Here is a 24,765-nt window from a genome sequence, read left to right on the forward strand (position 1 = left end):
TTTTTAAAGGCATTCTACATAGAAAATTACATAACCTATGTACATGACAGTTTTATTTCTTCCTTCCCAATCTGTCTTTTATTTTCTTTTCTTGTCTTACTGCATTAGCTAGAACTTCTAGTATGAGGTTGAATAGGAATGATAAGACATCCTTGTCTCGTTTCTCATCTTAGGGAGAAAACATCTAGTTTCTCACTGTTACGTATGTTAGTTGTAGGTTTTGGTCAATATGCTTTATCAAGTTGATAATTCTCCTCTGTTCTTACTTTCTGGGAGTTTTTAGTATAAATGGGTGTTGGATTTTGCCCAATGCTTTTTCTACATCAGTTGATATGATCATATGATTTTCATTCTTCAATCTGTTGATAGCCTTTGTTGGTATTGTTGTTGTTGTTATAGACTGAATTTGTTTTTGCAATTTGTTGATTTAAAATGTAGTTTAAATTCAAGGACTCCTTAAGCCTCTTGTGGAAAAGTGAGGGCATTGTTTATGAGAGTGTGGGTTCCTAAGAATTGGAATGGGGCATTGGGGAGCATTTGGATGACTGCAAATACCTCTAATCCCTGATATCCCTGCTCCCACCTTTCCCTGATGAAAGAAGTAGCCCTTTCTCCTCTGATAAGCCTGATTCTATGTTGTCTGGAGGTATGCAATCAGCTCGATTGTACATGCAAGTTTTCTGTATGCCTCATTCTGACCATCCTCATTCTGAACTATAAGCAGATCTGTGAAGAGCGAACTAACACACAAAAAGAATATGCAATTTCTTACTAAATCATATCAGTAGAAAATGGGAAATATATGTGGAAATAAAGAGCCTAGTTCAGGTAAGAAGAAATATAATTTTGAATTGGGTTGAAGATTTCTTTATTTTTGATCACTTAGAGTAGGTTTTAACCAGTTGCTCAGTTCGACTGACTGAGACCTAGACTTTATTCATTAAATGAATTTGAGATGCTAATAATGAAGAGGCAGAAATTTAAGACTTAGGAAAACAGGAATATTGGAGTGGATTGTTTGGTAACCAACACCAAATGGTAACCAGAGGAATTTTTGGTGTAGTTTATTTATTCCTCTCCTATTCTATATAAACTGAGATGGCCTAGGAGACCATGTGTAATAAAACATTTCGAAGTAGTTTGTTGAGGAGAGTGTCAGCGTTCTTATGAAATGCTGTAATGGCTGACCTTTCAGACCTTACATGAGGTGGAGATGATGGTATCTCAAAGTGATGCTGGCCAGTAACAAAATGTAATTGTTAGAGGCAGGGGTAGCATGATTACTATCATATTATCATAATAGTCAGGAAAGCCAGGTACTTTAGGGACCTTTGGTGGTGGCTAATGGAACTTGAGATCCATAGCAATAAAAAAGGTAGGCCACTTATGAAAATCGTACATGGCTTGATATAAAAACAACAACAACAAAAAACTCTTCTGGGTCGGGTGCCTAAGCGGTTTGATGGTAATGGTTCACTGGAAAATGGGAAATACTCAGATGCTTGTTCTAAGCTGATACTAATTCCTAGATATCCAGAAAATCACCATGGTTCTATTGGTCAGATGTGGGACAAATGAAGGTTAGATGATGAATGGAACTTGGGTCCAAGTCTACCTCTCAGTGGCTCACAGATTCTACAAAACCATTCTGTGATTGCTTTCTACTGGTGAATGAGTAATTAGAATAGATGTACTCAGTATTTGGTAGTATCTTCACACTGATTCCTGATTCATTAAATGAGTTCCATTATGGGAGTGCCTCAAAACCATCCCCAGGTTCTGTGATTTGCTAGAGGGACTCACAGAACTCAGCATATAGTTGTACTTATGGCAAAGATTTATTTCAGTGAAAGGATACAGAGCAAGAACTATAATGGGAAAAGGTGCATGTGACAGTGTCTAGGGGAAACCAGGGGCACACTTCCAGGGTCTTCTCTCAGTGGAGTTATACAGGACACACTTAATTACAGCAATGAGTTGTGACAACCAGGAGAGATCCTAAAATATCCAGTGCTTTGGATTTTTTATTGGTGAATGGTCAAGCAGATAGTTTTTGCCTGGCACATATTAAAATTCTAGACTCCCAGAAGGAAAGCAGGTGTTCAGCATAAACTAGGTGTTTGTTTGCACTAACAGTTTAGGTATAGTGAGCTACTCTTAATCAGTCAGAATGGTGGGAACTGGTAGTCCCAAATGTCAGCCAAGGGCCAACATTGAAAGTCTGGCTTTTGAAGGATATTATCCAGTCCTGCTCTTTCTTCATAGGTAGGAATAAACAAAGGGAAACCCCACCTCTGGGGGAATTGCGGAGATGGGTTCCACCATCAGCACTAATTCCAGACAATTAACTTGACCTGCCTTTTAGTCCTTTGCAAGGATGGATGAGCCTTGGAAAATAATGGATGATTATTGAAAGTATAACCAGCTCAGCATTGTGATAACAGAGCTCTTCCAGATGTAGTTTCTTTACTGAGCAAGTCAGCAAAGCCTCTGTGTGGCTCTGTATTTGTTTTCTCTATTCCAATAAGCTGAGAACTCTAGAAATATTTTGTTTTCAATTAAGAGGGACAACAGTATGCCTCCCATGTTGTGCTTCAGAGCACGATCAATTCACTTGCCCCAAGTCATATATGGTCTGTAGCTGCCTGAATTGTCTCATCCTTGGATAGGACATCACGCTCATCCACTACAGACATGGCAATAGTCTGACAGTATTTGGTAAGCACAGGTTAGCAGGTCTGTAAAATACTTTGGAGAAGTTCATATATGGCAGAGGTTGGAGAATGAACCCCATAGATAGAGTTTGAATGCATTCATGAAGTTACTTGGAATAAAGAAAGATAACTCTCAGAGTGAGGGAAAATTTGCCTTGTCTTGCATCTAAGAAAGATACAGAAAACCTGGGTGGCTTATCTGAGTTTTGGATGCAAGATATGTGGAAATAAAACATAGAGCTGTGTGGTACCTAACACGAGGCAGCATTCTTGAGTTTGCTAAGCCTCCAGCACAAGGATCTGTGGGCATTTAGTCGGCTTGATAGGAGTATGTCCAACTCTGTCAGAGAATCACATTGGCTGTCCGGATCATTTTGGAGTAAAGCCAGCAAATAGGTATTCTTCCCTTGAGAAATAGCTCTTGGGCACAGATTCACCTTTAAAAAAAGATTCACCTTTAAAAAAAATAAATTTCTTTTTTATTTTCTGATTTTTCACTGAATGTCATTGCCAGCAGAGTAAGTCATCTGGGTAACACTGAGTCTTTGAAATATATTGAAATTAGTTTTATGAACAAGTATTTTATTTCCATGTATTCTTGTGGGGTGCAGAATTTAATATATCCATTACTTAGGGTCTGTCAAAAATAAACTCCCTCAGTTTTTACCCATTTCAAAATTATCTTATCCCCTATCCTGAATACACTTTCAGATGGCCAATAATCTAAGTTCACTGTGTTTTTTTATCACTATGAAAACATTATTCCATGATCTTACATTTGCTCCATAGACCACTTTCTTATTTGCTTATATTGTTGCTGTTGAAAAGTTAACTGCCAGTATAAGTAATATGCCTTTGTATATATGTTTTGTCTCTCTAATTGATTTTAAGAACTTCGCTTTTCTTTGGACTTCTTCAGCTTAATTACAAAGTATCTAGCTTAATATATTTTTAATTTCTCCTGCACCCTGATTCTTAGAGTTCATGACTTTTTTCATTTCTGAAAAATTTTCAAGTACTGCCCTTCCCCATTTTCTTTCATCTCCCCTATCTGGTTCACTTAGTCATGCGTTGGACACGATCATTTATCTTCCAGGTTCTTAAACTATATTTTTTCATACTTGTGTACGTCTCTTTGTTGCATTTTGTATATTTTCTCATAAATTTCTTACAATTCATTGAACTCTGTATGCACTTCTGTTTTTCGGTTTTTTTTGTTTTGTTTTGTTTTGTTTTTTCTATTTATGCCATCTACATTGTTTTCATTTTGAATGGTTATATTTCCCTGGTCACTTTTATAAAATCATTCCTGGTCTCTTCTTCTTTGTGCTTATTTTTAAAATTTAATCTCCTATATTTGATACATAAGTTTTTTATGTTCATTATCACATAATGTCAATGTATGAAATCCTTGGGTATCTAACTGTGCCCTTGTTTGTTTGATTATTTGTGCTAGCTCTGAATCATAGAGAACTGTTTGTCGTTTGCCAGTTAATTTTTCACTGCGAGCCCTTCTTCCAATGATCATAATCTATGGGAATTCTGATGTGGCCTTACGAAGGTGCCAGGAATTTTTTTCCTAGCAAATTTTTCCTCTGGCTTTATGAAAAGATGTTAGTTCTAATTTCTTATCTTATGCAGATCTAAATTCTTTCATTACCTTTCTCAGTTCCGCTTTCAAGACTGGGTTTCTGGTGGTTTTTATCTGCTGTATAGCTTCAGTTTCTCCTCACCATACTTGCATCTTCTTTTGCATTAATTCTGGATTTTTTTTTTTTTTAAAGTATGCTCCATGCCCGGCATGGAGCTCAATGAGAAGCTTGAACTCACGACTGTGAGATCCAGACCATGAGATCAAGACCTGAGCTGATATCAAGATTCAGACACTTAAACCATTGAGCCACCCAGGCAGCCCTGGACTAGTTCTTAAAATATTATTCAGGATGGTCATTCAGTAATAAACTGTCTATTATGTTGGCCTCACTTCCTCCAATCTCCCTTTCAAGTCTTGGGATTTGCTTTACATTTTGCAGCCTTGGGACTCAGTTATATATTTAAAAGCATTTTAGATTCCACTTCTTTCCACATCTAACATTTTTATAGTTTGGAAATTAGCGTATATATTTTTATAGAAAATATAACCTACTGTTCTTGCCAACCTAGAAGCAGCGTGTGTACATTTTTTGTAAATGTCTTATATCTCCTTTCTTAGGTTATACATTTTTAAATCTGGACACTGTCTTATTCTTCATTGTATCCCTCCTATCTTCCTGACCCCATTCCTAGCGTTTAGCATAAGTAAGTGTTCAGTCTTTAGAAAAGAAAGATAAATCAGTGTGTCTACTTGAAAACGAATTTGCTTTGTCACTTTTGAATATTTTGCTATTTGGAAGTCTCAGAGATTTTTAAATGCCTTATGAAAATTATTGGCAATATAATTCAATTAAAATTAAGTGGTCATTTTTTTTTTTCTGTCTTGGATCATATCCAAGCTCCATCATTTAATACTCATGGGATCTTGGGCAAGTGAGTAATGATTTTTAAAGCACAAGTAGAGAACAGCACAAGAGAGTGTTTCGGACATGATGAGACGGTAGGTACGAAGCACCTAGCAGTGTTAGAACATTGGGGTCTACAAGGCATGTTTCCACTTCCTCAGAAAACCCGGTAAAGAGAACCCTGGTTGCTATCAGTATCTATTTATTCCTTGTCCTTTTTGGTGTATGTAGAGAAAAAGTGATAAGGAAATTATCAATTGAAAATAATTTCATTTTTTGGCAACAAAATATAAATTTGCCTTATAAAATATTATGCTCCTCGATTGTACTGATTTACTTTGGGCGATTCCAGTTCATTTCTTGTCTAAATGATAAATACGACTTGAAACAATATACAGTAATGTTACTTTTAGTAGGCAGTAACAGTTAATAAAGGAGTTTCCCAGCTGAAACGAGGCAATAAACAGCTATGATAGCCACAAAATGTGTGATTTTTTTTTTCTAAATGGAAAACAGTGAACATATAGAATGTTATGGGACCTGAATTCAGAATCAGGATATAAAAGAAATGTTTCAGGGTTTGCATGTCTCTTTACATTGCTGCTTCCCTTCCCTCTTCCCCACTTGTCTCCGTTCTCTTCCTCCTTCTTTATTCCTCTCTCTATTTTTCACTCTCTCCCTTCTATCCAGCCTTCCTTCCTTCCTTCCCTCCTTCCTTCCATAATTGCAGGTCTGTACCCCTCTCTCCCCTTGGGAAATGGAATAGCAACATTAAACACAAGATTTGTATATCTTTTACATAGTGATGTTTTAAAATTTCACGTCTTTATTGCACTTATTTATATGTGCCTAGCAAAACTCAAAATGACTGTAAATTTCTCATTAATTCCATTCAATTAGCAATCACTTATTGAGCAACTTCTACCTGCCAGGAACTGTGCTAGTAACTGGGGATTCAATAGGGAGAAAGTCACCGTCCTGCTTTATTCTCACAGACTAGTGGGGACACCACTGAAGTAAGCCGACAATGACCATTCCAGAGCTGTAGGGCCTAAGATGACTGGGAACAGATGTCTGTGAGAGAATCCAGGAATGAAACTTAGCCTTGGAGGAAAAGCCAAGTTTAGAGAAAGTCCTTTAAACTGAAAAATAAAGAAAAATTAGTGTTAGTTTCCTTTCTGGTGATTGGAGTGGGAAAGAGATCTCAGTCTGGAGTCAAAAGATGGCATGTTCAGAAAACTGCCAGCACAGTAATTCAGTAATATTGTGAGGGAGAGCATGAGTGAGGACGTAACAATGAGACTGGACAGGCAAGCTGTGTTTGTGAGTCATGCTAAGAAATATGACAGTTATACTGATTTCAGAGGAAAATATGTAGGAAGACATTTGTGTTTTCAAATGATGACTCTGACTGAAGGATGGAAAATACATGTGGGTAGCAGCAACATCTGGTTTGGGGTGTGGCTGAGATGAGAATTGATAGAGTTTTTAACTGAAATATAGAATGCAGAAGACTGGATGATTGGTAGCTAGAGTGGGTGAGAGTAGTCCAAGAATCTTGTATAGTTTCCTGGCGTGGGGTGGAAGAAGGTACAGGTGCCCTTCATTGAAATATGAGCTGGTTGGGTGAGTGGCGGAAGGAAAGGAGAGTTTCGTTCTGGAGATTTAGGCTGCCCCAACTATGTGGTGGGGGGGTTGGCGCTCAGAAAGAAGACTTTACAGTATAGATTTGAGGAATATATCCTATCAGGACTTCAGATATAGATTTGGGACAATATATAGATAATGCTCAGAATCATGAGAGTGAAGAAAATGCCTAGAAAAAAAGGATAATCTGAGCAGGGAGAAGGATGAACATGGAATTATGTTATTATGAGGATATTATAGGGATAATCAACATTTAAGAGACACATAAAGGAGAGAAGTAGGTTAGGTATTAATATTCATTTATAAAACAGAGTTAAGGAGAATAAATATTTTTGAAATTGAAGTAAAGCACAGAGCAATGACATGCCAGATTATGTGGAGGGCTCAGTGATAGGGCAAAATTATGGATTTTCCTCCCCGGATCCTGAATGCCCATACTTTAGACATATATATATATATATATATATATATATATACACATATGTAGTGGGTCTTTTTTCTAGAATATGGGAAAAATCTTACTTTCCTAACATTTTTATTAGATGTTCAGATGCATCTCTGTCCCTGATCTATGGTCCTGATTTTCACTCTACCTTCCCCAACTGCTTCTTACAGTCTCATGGGGTGTTTTGTTTCTTGCAGTTATATTGCAAAAATGAAAAGAAAGTAGCTGAAAAAGAACTTTGATATGTCTTTAAGAAATCAAATATAAAGGAATATTTTGAATATTCACCTGCATATAATTTCTATGATTATACAGCTTCATAGAATTTTATTATGTATACATCAGTGTGTCCTGAACTTCCATATACTGTTCATTCTGAATATGCATTCTGAAATCATGTTTCAGTTGTAGAAGCAAATTAAGATGAATTGACAAGAGGATCAGTGTGCTACAGAAGAAAGAACACTGCCCTCAGCAATAGTAGGAAATTTGAATTCTAGTTTCTAATACTAAATTACTGTATTTTCTCATAAATACCCTTAATTTCTTTGGGCCCAAGTTATGTGATTTGTAAAACAATGACCTCCAATGTCCCTTCAACTTTTAAAATCCTATGGTTCTTGGGCGCCTGGGTGGCTCAGTCAGTTAAGTGTCTACCTTCAGCTCAGATCATGATCTCAGGGTCCTGGGATTGAGCCCTGTGTCAGGCTCCCTGCTCAGCTGGGAGCCTGCTTATCTCTCTCCGTCTGCCCCTTCTCCCCCTACCAGCCCCGCGCGTGCTCTCTCTCTCTCCGAAATAAAGTCTTCCCCGCGCGTGCTCTCTCTCTCTCCGAAATAAATAAATAAAGTCTTAAAAAAGTCCTATGGTACTCAATTTATTTAAACAAGCAATACGAGGTTTCTATTCAATAACTAAGGATACACATTTGAGTTCCCAGAGAAATTCTAATAATTGGGCCCGAAATATTTAAATAAGTTTTAGCGACCACAATAATGTTCTAAATTACATGAATGTGATTAAGTAAGTGCAGGAATTAGCATGGCTATGTTACTTAGAACTTTATTGTGGATCCCCCCAGCCCCCCCACCCCATTTATGTGCCTGCCCTTTTTTTTCTTAAAATTTTCTTTCAGGAGATAGCATGATCATAAAGGCTTACATTGTTTAAATATGGTATACACAGGGCAATAAATATCCATGTTTAGCTAGATACAGAAATGGTGCAATTGTTCAAGTTAAATATTTTCTAAAGACACTCCTCCGGAAGAGTAAATCAACTGCTCCGGGAGTCATTTGTTGGGGTTGCAGATAGTCACCGAGAGAGTATCCGGTCATAGCAGGCAAATCTGGAAAAGAAAGAGTAGGGAAAAGAGAAAGGATGTCTCTCATTATGGATTCACCTATTACAACTGCCTGATCTCCCAGAGACATATCAAGTGATGCTCTTCTGCTTGGCCGAAATGTTACCATTCCCACGGAATGAAGCTTTTTGTTTCCTTTGGATTTCTTGTGTCTTCATCTCTGCAGGGGCTCAGCAAGGAACCGAAGGCTTTCAGTGTGGCAACGGGTTGTCCTTGCCTCCTGACAACGTGTGTGACTTCACAGATCAGTGTGGGGACAAGAGCGATGAACAGCAATGTAAGTGCTATTCTTCTCCTTTGTCCAACTTCGGTTCCCTGGACACCTTCCAACCAGGGGCCGATGGGCGGCCAGGGAGATTCGGCTAGATACCTGGCCCTCGTGGATTTCATTTATACGCTTTAGTGTAAATCAGAAACTAAAATATATTTTTCAATAGAGATGGGTTCATAGACCAAAATTCTTCTAATTAAACAATATCAAATTGCTGAGATTCTAACTGGAGGGAAACGATTCTAAACTAGTTTTTACTGTTTATAAAGAAGGAAGTGATAGGCAGTCATGCAGCTGTTAATATATCAGGGGAGCAAAATTCCAAAGAAGCTCAGGACGGAAACTTTAAAATGCCGTGATGGAAACGATGAGCTTAAAACTAGATTCAGGGGCGCCCGGGTGGCTCAGCCATTAAGCGTCTGCCTTGGGCTCAGAGCGTGATCCCGGCGTTCTGGAATCGAGCCCCACCCACATCAGGCTCCTCCGCTATGAGCCTGCTTCTTCCTCTCTCACTCCCCCTACTTGTGTTCCCTCTCTCGCTGGCTGTCTCTCTCTCTGTCAAATAAATAAATAAAATCTTAAAAAAAAAAAAAAAGCTAGATTCAAGATGGAAGTGTTTGAAATGACTTTTAGGTTTACATGAGTAGATTTGATTTTTGCTACCTCCCCGTGAGTTGGTACCGACTGCACGCAGACTACAACATGGGCTTGTACCTTTGATTCTGGGGTGCAGAAAACAGCACTAGCTCAGGAAAGTGCAGGACCTAGATTTGGGTCCTGCATAAACCATGCACGAATCGTGTGGTCTTGAGCCTCCGTGTCATTACAAGAGGTTGTAAAGTGAGATGAATTCACTCTCAGCGGCGGGAAAACGTCCCATGGCTTACTGGTATCACGTGAAAAAGGAAACTGTTCACCAAGGTAAGACATGGGTAAAGACGAACGTTTCTGTAGCTACTCTTGCAATTTGACATCCTGAAGGAATTCTGCATTTCAACAGTGGAACGAGGGCTTCACCTTTCACAAACAACACTTTCATACAATTAAGTGAGTTCATTGTTGGTTCATAGTAACTACTGGTTCAATTATCCGGAGGCACTAATTCAAGTATTTTAGAGCACACTACTCAAACGTATTTTCTAGTGTTTATTCAGATACTATGTTAATTCAGGTTTATAGAACTTTTCATTTTCTTCTGCTAAAATAAGTTTCTATATATTCAGTTTTGCTACTGTTGGTAAGTTTCTATATATTCAGTTTTGCTATTGTTGGACTTCTACTTAGTATTCAGTTCTTATTATAGTAGAATGAGAACAGTGAATACTGAAAAATCTCTTCTCTGCAGAAGAAAACAAGCTATTGATTTGATTCCCATAGTTTGGGACAGCGATCATGCCATTAGTAACCATTAAATACAAAATGCAACTGAAGACAGGGATTCATTTATATTTGTCCAATTTGCCCAGAGAGGCTGAATGTGGGTATGCTGCCCTTTCTCTGACCTGTCTGGGAAAACCCTCGCTGTTCTTTGGTGAGCAGCAAAGAGGAACCACTTGGCTGGTTTGACAAGAAGTGCAAAGTCCCTTCCCTTATTAATCTCTGTGAAGCTTCCTTTAGCACACTTGCTGTGATAACATGCATGGTCCTGCTTCAGGGAAAAGGTTAATGTGAAAGAAGGAGAAAGCTGCCGAGTGCAAAAGGTCTCGGCTGCATGAAATATTCTAATAACTCGCGGCCGTGGAGGGAAATGAAGGAACAGACCTGTCGAATAAACAGATTTCAATTTAAATGTTACATTAGGAGATCACCTTTTGGCTTTTTCACTTTTCATTTTCGTTTCTGAGAACTTTCCACTTTGGTATTTTATTTAAAATGTGGACCATAACCTGTCGATAAAATTGAGAATCACTTTGAGGTGTGAGTTTCTTTTGTGCACAGCAGGAGGGGAAAATACTGTGGAGGAATAATGATGGCTAAGCAATTCTTCTCATAAAAATTTGTGACGCTAAAACTTACAGATGAGACTTTAAAAAAAAAAAGTTAACTTTATAATGATATATTTGTTGAATATTGGTATTGAATAAATATTTGTATGAGGAAGGGCCTTTTTATGCATTACATGAAAGGAAGAAAGTACAAAAATCAGTAAATTAGAATATGTAAAATAACAGTTTCACTGTATCAAAAGCATTGTAAATAAATTGAAAGAGGAACAATGCTTTCAGCATATTTGACAAATAGTTCTCTTCCAGGTAAATACATCAAATAAAAGATGCATTCTTTCATAGAAATATGGGCAGAAGTCCTGAAAAGGCAATTCACAAAACTTATGGAAAGGGAAAAAACCACATGTGATGAAGCAATCAACTTTACTGTCAATCATATATCACAGTCAAAAACCAAAAGCTCTCAATATTTTAAAAATTAAATACACACAAATTACAAAAAAGAATGTCTATGGTTGTGAAGGGTATGAGAAAATGAGCATTTTTATATACTGTAGGCAGGGGTGTTAATAAATTCTTACATTTTTGATAGTAGTATCTTTAGTAGTATCTTTGAAATATGAATAAAGATTTTAAAAACGTTCATGCCCTTTGACTAGTAATTTCACTTTTAGGAATTTATTCCAGGAAAACGTTTAGAAAGAGTTCATGTCAGGAGTCTCATCACAGCATTATTTAAGGTGGTGGAAATTGGAAATAATGTAATTTTATAATATTAGGTTAATTCTTAAATAAATTATGATACATCTATACTAGGACATCTGTGTAGCCATCTGTCATAATTTTTGGTGCTATATAAAAGTGGTGAAAAGCTAATGATATATTGTCAAAAGAAAAATTATGATAACTGATCAATATGTATACTTAAAAATAGAGTATGGCATTGCATATAAAATACTAGATAGAATAATGTCTAGGTGGTAGACTTACAAGCGACTTTTCTTTTTTGTACATATTAATATTTTAACTTTTCCAATACAGCATCTGTTGTTTTTAAAATCAGAATAAAATGGCATTTTAAAATTAATAAATAGCTTTCTATTAGCTTGCTCTACTGTGCTTATTGTAGAAATGAAAGCAAAGTCATATTAGACATGTAGGCCATGTGATGCCAAACAGAATTCCTTTTCTCTCATTTGCCTTTTAATTTTTTCTCAAAACTCAACTGTGACATATGATTGACAGTGAAGTTGAACACTTCATCACATGTGGTTGTTTCCCTTTCTGTAAGTTTTGTAAGTTGCGTTCTCAGGACTTTTACCCATATTTCTATGAGAGAATTCACCTTTTATTTGATATATTTATCTAGAAGAGAACTATTTGCCAGATACATTGAAAGTATCATTCCTCTTTTGTTTTATTTACAATGCTTTTGTTACACTGAAACTATTATTTTATATATTCTAATATACTGAGTTTTGTATTTTCTTCTGCCTGGATATCACAGGCATAACATGGAGTTCACCAGAATATATGGTCACATCTCCATTGTGGGCTCCACTGGGGGTTGCAAACAGTGAGATTATGAAGAATTATCTGTCCATTGGTTGATGGGCATTAAGGGGGCACATTTTGTGATGAGCACTGGGTGTCGCACGCAACTGATGAATTATTGAATTCTACATCTGAAACTAATGATGTACTATAGGTTGGCCAATTGAATTTAAATTAAATTAAAATAAATAAATAAGAAAAGAACAAGCGTGGAAGATACAGCCTTCTAGTTATGGAATGATAGGTCATGGGAATAAAGGACAGCATAGGGAATATAATCAATTATATTGTAACAGTGTTGTATGGTGACAGATAGTTGATATACTTGTGAGCAAAGCATAATGTATATGTTGAATCAACGTTGTACACCTGAAACTAATGTGACACTGTATGTCAACTATACTTTAAAAAAAAAAAAACCAAAAAAAAAAAGAATTATCTTAATTCTGAAAGTTGGAATTTGGGTCTGGATTTCTAGGTAAGCCTAGAGAAATTGCTATTTTAGGGTGTTTGGATAAAATATTCTGATGTGGTTTCAGAAGGGAACAGTTCCTCATTCTAGAATTCTAGTCCTTAAAATGACCAAAGAGGATTTTAGGTTCTAGATTCATAAGTCCTGTACGAAAATACCTAAAATCTTCAAAGGCTTCAGTCTTTGCCTACACGAGTGCTATCCTACCAGAGCTGCCAACAGTTGCATTAATATTTTGAAGGAGGTCGTGGAAAAGCAAAATATTAACTTTGTGAGGACAGGGAATTTACCTCATTCACCCCATTTCCTAGAAGACTGATGGCACATAGAGTCGATAAACGTTAGATAGACTGATTAACTACTAGTTTAGTAAGCTGGATTTGTCAGGTGCACTACTTTCTTTCATCGTGGGATTTGATACAACTACTCAGTCTTGCAATGTAGTCTGCTCTTGTTTTGTTGCTTGTGTGCAAACTGGCATCATTGAAGAAGGACATTCAGTTTATGAGTTCCCTTAAAAAATTTCAAAGACACCTCATGATATCAAATGGCAAACTGTTTCTTCCATTAGCAAAATATCTTCTGAAGGCAAAATATATACATAGCTAGAACCCCTGCAATTCTTGTCATCCCACATACCTTTCTGTTTGTCAATAAACAACATTTCTACGTGTGCAGGTTGACCCTCAAGGCTTGGCTAGGGATCCCGAGAGAAGGCTTGCATTCTGTTGTCAAATTTACCAAATTGATGAAGGCAAGAACCTTGAATCCCCCCAGCTTTTAAATAAGTTTCTATCAAAAAAAAAAACGGGAATAATATAATATAGTGTTCTTTACTATCTAGAAATAAGTGTGACTTTCCAGTGAATAAGTCTTGAAATGCTTGACTGGACTTGGAAGAAAAATTTTACTTATTTTGAAAGAAATTGAAAACCTATTTAGGGAAGAAAAAAAATATGACAGGGCTTTATGTGTTCCGGAATTAGTTTCTGTGATGCAAAGTTTCTTCATTCAAGATGATATAACTTTCTATTAGAGTCTCTGTATTCACCATTATAGAAACTACTGAAAAGCCCTAAGATATTTTGGCTAAGCTGCTACTCTGGAATGGAAAATTATATGTAAACAGCTATGCAACATTTATAATACTCGAGTGAATACTGCTGCAGACTGAAGTTAATGCCATGCCTTGTCAATATTTCTACAGAAATCACCAGGCGCAAACACTCCTTTGAACTTGTTTGAAGGTTACTAATCCTGAAACAATGTTAAAGTTAAAATATGGTTTGGAAATCCTTTTCTCATTGACTTAGATACCATCAATGCCTCAATTGACAGTCTGAATGCCACTGATGGTCTCAGTGACTTGAGAATAAAAGCAGAGTATGACAAGAATCCATCCAAAATAATATTGGATAATTCTGGTGTGAGCCATGAGAGTGCTAATTCCATTTGCTATCATGTAACTCGGTGAGTTAGTGTTTTTCCTATTTCTGTCTCAATGAAAATATTAAAATTAATTCAGTGTGAAAGATGAATATATCCTCGTAAAGATTAATTAATATTTTTAACTTGCCAGGCCAAAAAACAGCAATGTTTCATTGAAATTTACTTTTTAAAAAATTTTTATTTTTTTTAAGTGTTTTATTTATTCATGTGACAGAGAGAGAGAGACAGTGAGAGAGGGAACACAAGCAGGGGGAGTGGGAGAGGGAGAAGCAGGCTTTCTGCTGAGCAGAGACCCCGATGCGGGGCTCGATCCCAGAACTCTGGGATCATGACCTGAGCTGAAGGCAGACGCTTAATGACTGAGCCACCCAGGCATCCCTGAAATTTACTTTTGAGTGTAATTAAATTTTACTTTTATCTAATTGGAATATTTTAGATTCATCTCATCCTTTGTAGGAACTGACCATTAATTTTTATATTAAAGGTGAGTGAGACAATTTTTTGTGAATATGTTTTTATATGTTATCTACATGAAAGAAGTCATTCTCCAAATGGTAAAATGAAAGGTATGTAAAATATTGTGGCTATGTAATACATAGCTTTCCTCAAAAAGGGAAGGAGCTAAAAACACTTAAGAAAGTTGGGCTAGAAGGAAATTACCTCAGCACAATAAAGGCTATATACGAAAAACCTACAGCTAACATCATACTCAATGGTGAAAGACTGAAATCTTTTCCTCTAAGATCTGAAACAAGACAAAGATGCCATCTTTCATCACTTCTATCAACATAGTACTGGAAGTCAAACCAGAGCATTTAGACAAGAAAAGTATTCAAATTAGAAATGAGCAAGTGAAATCATCTGTTCACAGAAGATGTGGTCTTAATGTAGACAACTCTAAAGATTCTTCCAAAAAAACCTGTTAGAACAAATAAACAAATTTAGCAAGGTTGCAGGATACAAAATCAACACCCAAAAATCAGTTGTGTTTCTGTACACTTGCAATGAACAATCTGGAAAAGAAATTTAAAAAACAATTCGATTTACAGTAGCATCAAACAAAATAAAATACTTAGGAATCACCTCAATAGATACAGAAAAAGTACTTGATAAAATTCAACATCCATTTATGATAAAAACTCTTTAACAAAATGGTTATAGAGGGAATGTATATCAACATAATAAAGGCCATATATGACACCCCGCACCTAACACCATACTCAGTGGGGAAAACTGAAAACTTTCCTTCTAAAATCAGGAAAGCTTTTCCTCTAAGTCAAGGATTCCCAGTCTTGCTGCTTTATTCAAAATAGTGCTGGAAGTACTGGCCACAGCAATGAGGCAAGAAAAAGAAATAATGGCATCTAAATTGGAAAGGAAGAACTAAGATTGTCACTACTTGCAGATGACGTGATGCTTTATATAGAAAATTCTACAGATTCCACCAAAAAACTATTAGAACTACTAAATGAATTCAGTAAAGTTGTAGGGTACAAAATTAATATACAGAGATCTGTTGTGTTTCCACAAAATAATAACAAACCATCAGAAAGAGAAATTAAGAACACAGTCCAGTTTACAATTGCATCAAAAAGAATAAAATACCTAGGAATAACTTTAACAAAGGTGGTAGAAGACCTGCTCTGAAAGTATAGTATAAAACATTGATAAAAAAATTGAAGGTGACACAAATAAATAGAAAGATATATTATGCTCATGGATTAGAAGAATTAACATGGTTAAAATGTCCATACTACCCGAAGCAATTTACAGACTCAGAGCAATCCCTATCAAAATACCAATGGCATTTTTCACAGAACTAGAACAAATAAACCCGAAATTTGTGTGGAACCACAGAAAAACCCAAACAGCCAAAGCAATCTTGAGGAAGAAGAACAAAGCTGGAGGTATCATGCTCCCAGATTTCAAACTGTACTACAAAGCTATTATAATCAAAACCGTATGGTACAAACAAAAAGACAGACATATACATCCATGGAACAGAATAGAGTGACCAGAAATAAATGCACACGTATATGGTCTATTAGTGTATGACAAAGAAGGCTAGTATATACAATGAGGAAAAGATAGTTTCTTCAATAGATGGTGTCCAAAAAGGACACAGATTCTGACATATGCTGCAACATGGATGAACCTTGAGGACATAGTAAGTGATATAGCAAGTCACAAAAGGACAAATACTGTGATTCTACTTACATGGGGTATGTAGAATAGTCAAATCCATAGTGACAGAAAAGAATGGTGGGTGCCAGTAAAATGGTGGGCTGGGGGAAGGAGAGAATGGGAAGTTAGTGTTTGAATATGGAGTTTCAGTTGGAAAAAACAAAAAGCTCTGGGGTTGGACAGTGGTGATGGTTGCATAACAAGGTGACTGTATTTAATACCACAGAACAGTACACTTAAAAATGGTTAAAAGATACATTTTATGTCATGTGTATTTTGCCACAATTTTTCAGAAAGAGCAGGACTCATCATTAAGACCTTAGCTGGGCCTCATAGATCTTTTAAGAGAAAGAGAGATATGCATTATTAATATAGGCTCAGGCAAAATTGTGAGATAAGTGGTTTGCTTTTAATATCTGCTGTCTTTCCTTTTCTAGGTTGTTCCTAATTCTTACATTTTTTGTGTCTTCTCAGAACTTTATACTGTGACCATCTACCCATACCATACTTAATTCTGACTTCACCAATTTCTTCACCATTACCACTATTTAAAAGTTTATTCTGTTCCTCCTCATTTCCTCAGAAGTATGCCCTACGTTAACCATCACTTGGGGATATATTTGATGTTTTTCTTCCCATGAAGGGGTTAATGATTGACTCTAGGGGAACTCTTCAGTGAATTTTAAATGAGAGAGTCTGGCAATGTGGAAGACAATTCAGGGGATTATTTGGCCTTCCAAGCAACCCCAGATCACAACATGGGAACACCCTCCCTCTTTGACTATAGTATGTCCCACGTTTGCGATCACAAAATTGGAAAAATGAGTTCCACACGTTCAAAAAGCCCAGGAACATGGATTCTACTGATAAGTTCTTGCACACTGCTCCTCATTGTTCCATACCCTGTCGAACTGAGGCCTTAACAAAATTTAATGATGGCTGTGGTAGCAGAACTCTCTATGCAGGCAGATTTTAGCGTAGCGAATAGTTTCAGGTTTGGATGCAGATGTGTGGCGTATGGAATTAAATGGCAAATCAGTGACAGTGCAAGAAACATGGTTTAAATGGTTTAAAATATACAATTCTCTGTTGGGGGAAAATAAACGGAAGATTTTCAGATGCAATTTTTGAATAATCCAGTGGTTATTAGAAGTTTGTGGTTTTTACAAGAAACACTCGAAAATGTATGCTCATTAGATTCATTTTATAACAAAAAGAACCCCTGTTGAGATTATTCAGAAGGAAAAAATGTTCTATTTAGCTATTTTTTCTGGTTTTAACACTTTCAGAAATCATTATGATTATCCTTCTGTATTAAAAAGAACAGAACATTGTGAACAGAAGTCAACTAAGTAATTGTAATGCAAAGCGATTTCTTGGTTTTTAAAAAATGTTTGACACTTTTGTGAGAATGTATGTATATTTCATACACATAATTGCTGAAATAAGGTGATAAAAATAGTTTAGAATATTTTAGAATCACAGATACGTTGTAAAAAACTGCTAGAAATTACAGGAAACTTGAAAATCTATTTATGCAGATACATGCATAGCTAATTGAATGACACGCACATATCTATACAATTAATTATATAATTTAGTTAATTTTTTTTTTTGTTCAACCAGATTCTCTGGATCACGAGAGGTCCATGACGTAATAATTGGGATAGTCCAGCTAGTCTCCATATTTCAAAGGCCTTATGGCAATTGTAAATTTAGCCATGGTATGGATTCCCAGACTAATCAAATTTCTTAGCTTTTGGATAGAATGAGATCAATTCAGTCTGGAAATACTGGTTCCCTCGGGCTGACTAGAAATTCTGATAGGCCTCTAAGTTTTTGATCCAAATAGGAGCGTGGACTAATAATTTGGCCTCAGAACAGAGCTTTAAGAGCTCATGTTCTGAAGTCAGAAAGACCTGGGTTCTAACCTCAGCCCCAGCACTCACTAGCTGTTCTATCCCAGGTAAGTTACGTTATATCTGTAACACATAGTCTAAGCTTCCTCACTTTTTGGTAAAGATTTTTTTTTTTTTGAGAGAGAGAGAGAAAGAGAGCAGGAGAGGAGTGAGGGAGAAGCAGACACCCTGCTGAGCAGGGAGCCCAAGGCGGGGCTTGAACCCAGAGTCCCGGGATCGTGACCTGAGGCAAAGGCAGACAGTTAACTGACTGAGCCACCCAGGTATCCCAGCTTCTTCACTTTTAAAATTGAAAAAAATGCCTGCTGCATATGGGTGTTGTAAGGAATAAACAAACACCTGCAAGTAGAAGTCCTCGTACAGAACAAACTACCTTGATAAATTGTAGTGATTAAGATTCCTGTTATTACAGAATACAGCTGGTCTACGCAATCTTTCAAAATAAGGGATCTAGGAGTAAAATAAATGAAATAGACCATTGGTAATAAAGCGAGTTTACTTAGTGTTGTTTAAAAGTGATATTTCTCAATCAGCTTTCAATACTCATGTGTATGATCTCAAGAACATGCATCCGATATATTATTATTAAATAATATTTTGTCCAAAATGTGCTTAAGTAAAAATTACGATTTCGGGACCACGTTGCCAGACTGCCTAACTATACACCAGCATATCGACTCCCACAGTGGCTAATGCAACCAGTCCAGGCAAGAACAAACCTGTCAAAGGAAAATCTCCACGGTTGTTAAGAACTATAACCCAGCAGGGGCTATTTGGGGTCGAGATAAGCTATTTTGTAGAGAGTGACATTCGCAGATGTTGGATAGTGAGATAAAGCCTGACCCGGTGGTCATTGTGAACAACCAAATGTCCATATCCTTCAGGTTCTGCCAACCCGCACAGATCCATTAAACCTGGGGAAAAGACAAAAAGAACCAGAAATTGCCTTTGTTGTGATAAAAGTGCCAAGAAATTCCCAGAACAGTGATATTCAACAGGAAGGTGCTACATTTAATTCCAGGGGCACATCACAGCGTCTGCAGTCAGAAGGCCCTTGGCCATGTGGTCTGCCCACACCTGAGGTTCTGGTACGCCTGGAAGGCTGGAATATCGAGGTGGAGCTGAAGATACAACCTTAATAACGATTCCTCATATTCTATGGTTCTAAGAGTTGTATTTTATATAAATTATGTCATTAGATTCTCATCGCAATCATTTGAGGGAGAGAGGGCAGGATGTCATTATTCTAATCGTACAAGGGAAGAAAAGGGCTTGCTATGGTTAAATGGTTTAGCTAAGGCACTCAGTAATAGGAGACAAAACCAGGATTGGGTCCTCAGTCTTCTGACCTCACGCGGCCTTCTTTCTGTTTGAGCGCAATGGTTGTGGTGATTTATTAGAGTGTCATCTGCAAAAAAGCTTTGCATTAATAAAGTAGACTTAAAATGTGGAAAATAGTCCTTAGGTTAATCTACATTTGCTGTTTGTTGCTAAGCTTTTTTTTTTTTTTCCCTCTATTCTTGTCTGAGTTCTTAAGGAACCGAATGAGGTTGTGAAAGCTGATTTCTTTTTTCTCTCATTAGGCTCCAATTATGAAAGATGTGATTTTGAGAATGGGCTCTGTAGTATGACGCAAGATCAGAGTCTGCAACTTGGTTGGACAAAGAGAAATGGGATGACTGGTCTCTCACTTCCGTTTTATGATCACAACGGCGATATGTCTGGTAAATGCTTTGAATTTCTCTCTCTCTTTCTTGTCAAGTGGTTGATTATGGCGGTAGAATATTGGTCGATATTTGGATGTCAATTATTATAATGTCTAATTTTATGCATTCTTTAACCATTTTCAGGATATTTAGGATATACAGTATTACCTTGGATTCTTATAGGTGTGTTCCTGGGATCCTGCTGGCCTATCTAGACAATAATTGGGATTTTCTAGCTGTTTTGACTCTTTATGGAAAATGGACAATTTAACATGATAATGCTACATAGGTTAATTCATCAAATAACTTTACTTTTGGCTATACTGATTTTAGCTCTAACAACACTGTTTTTTTCAGACTATCCAGGAAGCCCTGATGGGCTGCTCATTAGGCTTTGAGGCGGCTCTGAAGCCAGACATTTATTCATTTCTTTATTTGATAACTAGTGAATTTCATTCATTCACCACTTTGTACCAGGTGATTAAGATATTTTAGTGAGCAAAAATTAACCCTAAGCCTTCCCTCGTCTGATGGACTTACACATGACATGAAAAGAGGAATAGCTAATTGAAGGCTGGTGATTTTTTAGAAAAGAGATGCTTCTTTCAAATAAATGCAACCTAATTTTAAATGTGAGTATTTTCCCTAGAGAGTATTTAAAGCAAGCCAATGTCCAGGTATCAGGTATGTTTGGAAATGTTTGCATAAATACTACGCATGTGAATTAGAATCCTGGCTCCATCACTTACTAGCTGTATGATCTTGAGCAACTTACTTTTTTAGGCCGTGGTTTTCTCAGCTCCAAGAGGGCGAATGATGATACCTAGTTCATAGGTGTTTGATGTAAGAGCTAAACAAGATATTGTGGGTATAACTTGCTGTAAAGCATCTAACATTCAAGAAAGTTGATATTTAGTACATGTCTGGGTAATTTTGGTGTTCCTAACTCTAACTTCTAGGTAAGAGAACTGGAGTTTGTTATTTTGCTTGGCTTTGATGGCAAAAATACTTTTTAAAAGGGAGTCTTTGACATTGTTAGGAATAAGCCAACTTTACCACAAACAAGGGATCAGCTTTTCAAACAGGACCAACGACTGGCTGCAATGCAGAAGATTTTTATGATGTGTTCAGTTATGCTCGATGGTGATGATATTGAATCTGGTTCCCACCCGTTAGTCATTACAATACCTCGTGAATTGTTTGATTCTGTATATTTCTCCTTTAGAACCTCCCCACTGCTTCTTTCTTTTACTTAAAGACTTTTCACAGCATGCGTTTACTTATCCTAGGCTTCTTCTTGGGCAGAATACCTGAAATTTCCTCCTTTTGTTGCATGTGGCTCTTTTACTATGCTTGTCTGCCCCTTCACCTTCAAATTAGACAACCAGAATATGTCATTGTGCTTCCTGCTTCCCTCTTTCCTACCCTCCTTCCACTCTTCCCTCTTTCCTTTCTTTCTTCCTACTCTTTTCTCATTTTGTCATGCTGATTTTTTTGATAGCTAGTCAAGAAATAAAATGGGGGCAATTACATCAAAATTGAGATGTTTTATAGGCAGATACCATTGTAGCTATATCATTTGGTTTGAGTTCAGATCTCTGGAGTCAAACGAGAGGGGTTTGCACCCTGGCCATGTCAACCTGCTAGTTGAGTGGCCTCAGTTACCTCATCTGTAAAGTGGGAATAATAATAAGACAAGCCTCATAGGGAGAAGGGGACAAAATATTGCCTGTCGTAATTATTGAAGACTGGTGATTTTAATAATAGCGATGCATCTCTTCTAAGTACAATTAAATGTTAAAATATGAGTATTGCCCTAAGTATAATTTTAAATAGGCAAATGTTCTGCCTTTAGATATTAGCTGTTTGAGAATGTTTATAGAAAAATCATCTTGTTGGAATCTTGTCTCCATTCAAAAATCCTTATTTCCTGAGTATTAATAAAATTTTTGATTAACTTACTCTTGAAATAATTTGCTAGTGCTCCAACATAATGTTTTCCATCATGTAATCAATGCCTTGAGAAGTTTTCAGAACTAAGTTTGAAAATCTATTAGAACATTAAAAACATTACTGTGTCAATATTTGAAGTCTACTAAACTTGGAGCAGAGTGATTAAAATATAACATTGATTTTTAAAAAGTACCTAGCATTGCATTTAGATGAAATGGTATCACTACAAAAATTCAAATACATCATTACAACAATGGGAAAACTTTATATTTTAAAAAAGAAGGGAATACGAGTTTTTCTTGTAACTCTTCGGAATACCAAGTTTTAAATAATTCTAGAGTTCAGGTGATATTAAAGGAGATACATGAGGGTTTTAAAATGTGTAATTTACTATAAATGTAAAATGTATAGGTTATCAAAGATAAAAAAATAATTTATTTGAAAAGTTAACATTTCCCTCTATATTGCAGATTATTTTTCTTATTTGGGTATTTAAAATCAGGTTTAAATGGAAATATTAGAACTCATGTTATTTTGACCAATATTAAATTAGATCTAAAATCCATGTATTATATTATGACTCACACAAACTATTAAACATCATTCAATCTTTTAATTTTATTCTAGAAAGTGTGATGGTCTTAGCCTAGAATTGAAGGCTCTTTACTATTCTCTATGGCCACACTTGCAATGACCCATTGTTAGGGCATCTCTTTGGTTGTATGGGATTGCTGGGTAGCACATAATAGCTTTGGAAGTTTCATTTACACTGTTTCTTTTTCTTTTTTTTTTTTTAAAGATTTTACTTATTTATTTGAGAGAAAGAGACTGCAGGGAGACACAGAGAGAGAGAGCACGAATGAGGGGTGGGGGGAGGAACAGAGAGAGGGAAAAGCAGGCTCCCCACTGAGCAGGAAGCCCGAAGTGGGGATTGATCCCAGGACCCTGGGATCATGACCTGAGCCAAAGGCAGACACTTAATCCACTGAGCCACCCAGGTAGCCCTCATTTACATTGTGTTTCTTAATTCATGGCCATATTAACTGTATTTTGTCTAGTAAGCTACAAGCAGGGTCTGTGTGCCCACTTATTTTTTATTTGTATAGTTCCTCCCCCAGTGTGTTATAATTTTTTCAATCATATGAAAAGTTTCAAAGAATTTTTACTGTGAATAGCTGTATACCCACCACTTAAGTTATACAGCCAAAATTACTATATTTATCAAATATCTGTCCATCTACTGATCCCTTTCCTCATCTATCAATTCATCATATCTTCAGTGTATTCCAAAGAAGTTGCAGGAATCACTTTACCCCAAGTACATTAGCATGGTATCATCTAGACACAGGAGTCAACAAACCATGGCCTGTGGGTCATTTTCCTCTTTTTGTAAATAAAGTTTTATTGCAACACAGCCCCACCTACTCATTCACAACGTGCCTGTGGCTGCTTTTGTGCTACAGCCTTGGAGCTGAGTGGTTGTGACAGACCGTATGATCCACGAAGCCTAAACTATTTGGCCTTTTAAGAAAAAGTGTGTTTTCCCCTGTTAGAATTCAATATTCGTTACAATTACTTTTTTAAATTTTGAGGTAAAATCTACACTATATGAAAACACCCATCATAAGTGTGCTATTTGCTAAGTTCTGACAAATGCATTCACCTGTGCAACCTGGACACTTAACAAAAGTAGAACATTATTGTCATTCCAGAAAGTTCACTCCTATAACTTCCTAACCAATCCTTGTTCCCACCCTCCACTCCCAAGGCAATCACCATTTTAATTTCTTCCCGCATGGATTTGTCCTGCCTGTTCTACAACTTCATGTACATGAACTCATACAATGTATACACTTTGTGCAAGGCTGTGTTCACTTAGCATAATGCTTCAGATTCATCCATGTGGCAGCATGTATCATGAATCCTTTCCTTTTTATCGCTAAATAGTACGCAATTGTATGAGTTTATCCATCCATTCTCCTATTGATGGACACCTGTGTCTTTTCCTGTTACGGAATGTCATGAAGAAAACCGCTATAAACATTCCTATATAAATAAGTCTTTGTGTCCTGATGTTTTTAATTCTCTTGAGTAAATACCTAGAAGTGAAATGTGGTGTCAATTAATGTCCATTTTTATGAGAACTGCCAGGGCTTTTTCTAAGATGTTTGTAATTTGTTTTGTCTAAGTGGATGGTTAACTTGCTTAGACTCAAGTTGAAAACTCTGTTTTGTTTGTTGTGGGCAGAAGTTCAAATATAGAGTCAGTTCTTTTAACCTTTACTAGACGTGCCCCCTGCCTACCCATGCATGTTTTAATAGCGGCCGGAGATTTGGGTAGTTTATTCATGGAACATCAGCCACCTCTTCTGGCTCTCTTCTTTCTAGAATTCTTCCCTTTATTTATGGTGTACCTGGCTGTCCTAGCTCCCTTTCTTCGATTCTTCTGGCCAAGGAGACAGCAGCTTTTCTATAAGAATTTTAGCCACACACACCAGCTACAACTGAAGCCTAACCTCAGGCAAAGCCTGAAGGAATCTAACATGTTCTGATCCCTTTCTCCAAGTTTCTGTTCCCATAAAAATATGCCTCTTTGGTTTATCTTGAAAGCATCCTGAGGTCTTAACTTTTAGGTTTTTCTGTATAA

Source organism: Ailuropoda melanoleuca, chromosome 15, assembly GCF_002007445.2.
Source record: "Ailuropoda melanoleuca isolate Jingjing chromosome 15, ASM200744v2, whole genome shotgun sequence".
NCBI lineage: Eukaryota > Metazoa > Chordata > Mammalia > Carnivora > Ursidae > Ailuropoda > Ailuropoda melanoleuca.